This window comes from Lissotriton helveticus, chromosome 6 (genome assembly GCF_964261635.1).
Source record: "Lissotriton helveticus chromosome 6, aLisHel1.1, whole genome shotgun sequence".
NCBI lineage: Eukaryota > Metazoa > Chordata > Amphibia > Caudata > Salamandridae > Lissotriton > Lissotriton helveticus.
The window spans coordinates 364767622-364770410 of NC_136067.1; the positions used below are offsets into that span (position 1 = coordinate 364767622).

Here is a 2789-nt window from a genome sequence, read left to right on the forward strand (position 1 = left end):
GGGGGCTGGCACGCGACTAAGTCCTGCCCTATGGGTGGGACTAGGAGGGGGGTGGTTACACCCTCTCCTTTGTCTGGTCTCTCCCCAGCTCAGGGGCTGGTGTGCCCCCAGAACTGGTTTGAGCCCGCCTATGCATAGTGAGCACCGGGGTGCCACTTGCAGTCACCTTCCTCTAAAGCCCTGCCTACCTGGGATACACAAAATCCTGTCTGGGATGGTGCTGGCACCGCCCCTGACAGGAAACTCTTTGTCCGGGCCTCCGTTTGCTGGAAGGACTCCCAGCAGCAGGAGGGCAGACTGGTGTCTCGGTGGCAGCATCCATTTTGTGGAGCTGAGGCTTGAGTTAACTTTAACCGGGGTTACAGCTACATACATGTCGTGTCCCTCTAGAAGGGTGGAATGCTAACCCCGTCGCCAGAATTGGCGAGGGGTTAGTATTCCAATTCGTATGACACCTTACTCGACATGTTTTGATAATGTTATACCAAAGTTAGCATATGACCGCGAGGTACATAATGCACTTAAGAGTATATGGTATAGCGTTATCGTGGAACAGCTATTAGGACTTGGTTCCGCAAGCTGCAAACGGGCTCAGCTCATGCCAGAGCACTATTTCACATTATTCCAAGCACTCTGCCTTCAGGATTGTTAAGGCCTGCCATAGGAGTGACTGATAGGAATATATGTGTCCATTTTAGGGTTAGATATAGGAATACTATATCTAAAGCAAAGGGTGTGTACACCACCTTGCCCCAGCTGTCAAGCAGCCAGTTGTGTCAATTTTGGATGGCCAGCCAGGGGTGGCATAATACATGCTTCAGCCCCTGGTAGGCCCTGGGTACACCTATGCCCTGGATACCTAAGGTATACTGTACAGGGACTGATAAGGTGACTCAGTATCCAATCAGATATGTACCTAGGGTACATGGAATCCATTTTAACAGAGAGAGCAGTGGGCCTGGGGTCCTGAATAGCAGGGCCCCAGGTCAACTAAGTCAGAAAACCAGCAAAACACTAGGCAAAAAGGTGGGGGCAACCATAGTCAGGGATCTACCTTCCTACACACTTTACAAGGTTTGGTAGTGAAGCGCTACTTTCGTTTTCTCGTCTATTTTTCAACAGCATTGTTTTCCCCGGGTGGGGAAGTGCACCATTCCTGGAGGTACTGCAATACCAGGTTGATGCGTGGAGTGGACAGAGCAAGCTCCTATTCCATCTCCCTGTTCCAAAAATCAATTTAATATATGGTCCCCAGATAGAGGACGTATCAGACATTAAACTGATAAGAACAGATTTTGTTTTTGAAAATACTTTATTATAAGTAAAGGTGCATACAGGAGGAAAAGGACACACTCACTTTACAATAATGCCTTTTCAAAATACATACGTAGGTCAATACAGTAGTAATACAGTAGCAATAGGAGATGCAAAAAGCAAACAAATTACTGAAAAAACTGGCACTTCATCCGAAATTTTGCGGCAAATATACATTTGTATACATGTGTCAAAAAACCTATCCTTATGCCTGGTGATGCAGGCTTTAGGCAGTAAACTTTATATATGGCCTATTTTACAAATGCCAATCTATAGTTTTGGACCCGGTGGCTGGGTTCGTGAGACAAAGAAGGTCTTTCAGGTCACCCACCCTTTCCAGTTCTCTGGGTGCCGCAGTTCATGCGCCCGTTGAGAGCCAAAGTCACTTAAGTCCACTTGAAAATATGTGTACATTTTATCTAGACACAAGTTTCTGCAGTCTTTTGGGGAGAGCGTTTTGCGGTTGAACAACAGCATGTTGCGAGCCTCCCAGAGTGTCATTCTGCCACAATTAACCACCCTCCATGTCGTTTGGACATTAGTTGTGGGGAGTGACCAGCCGTAAATTAATTTATCAAAGGAGAAGGAGGAGATACCTGCAACATTTGCTAGAAAAGGGGACAACAATTTCCAAAATGCAACAGCAAAAGTACAATCCCAAAACAGGTGATAGATCGACTCCTCCTGCGCACAGCTATCTCTGGGGCAACGTGCCGATGGCGTGAGTCCTCGCCTGTGTTGAAAAGTTCTGGTAGGCAAGCAGTTGTGGGCGCTCATCCACGCTATGTCCCGTTGGTTATGCGAAAGGCCTCGGTGCCCCACCAGCTTCCAAATGTCAATAGATTGTTGTTCAGAGAAGGGCCCCAGGATAAGAACAGAATTTTTTTTTTTTTTTGTAAAAATATACTTTATTTATAAAAATTTGCAGAGATACATGTTAACCAATCCCATAGGGTGGTGTACATTTGAACCTGAGTAGGGGGTGCACGCAGGCACCAACCTACCGGTTTTCCATCAAGATTTTATGCATACAGTATTCACGTGAGGCTATGTTTAAGAAACCATGGGGCATATTATCAAGGGGGTTTATCTCCGCTTTTTTGGCTTTAAAAGCCAAGAAAGCGGAGATAAAATGATCTCCCTATCACCAAGCTGTCGCTAACACCAGTTAGTGACAGCTAATAGGAGATAGCGACCATCTTGGGCCCCGCTTTGCATGTCAGTGATATTTATCACTAATGACATGCAAAGTGGGCGTGCCAAGATGTTAGCGACTGGAAACAGTCGCTAACATCGCTATCTCCTATTACCAACTTTTGGAGATATTCGCGCTAAGCGCGAAAATCTCCAAAAGCTAACACCTGCCCTGAGCAGTTCTTAGCCATGTTATCCAATGGGAGGTGGATAACATGGCTAAGAGCATTTGCTCGATAATGCATGAATATCGCTGACTTTTCAGCGATATTCATGGATTG

General features: G+C 46.1%; 1 non-coding gene across 1 annotated transcript; it reads right to left on the reverse strand.

The window, feature by feature from the left end:
• Positions 1-1140: 1140 nt before the first annotated feature.
• LOC144764336 (U2 spliceosomal RNA) lies at positions 1141-1326 on the reverse strand. The gene has a single exon (XR_013596503.1). It is a non-coding gene; the product is annotated as a U2 spliceosomal RNA (small nuclear RNA).
• Positions 1327-2789: the final 1463 nt, after the last annotated feature.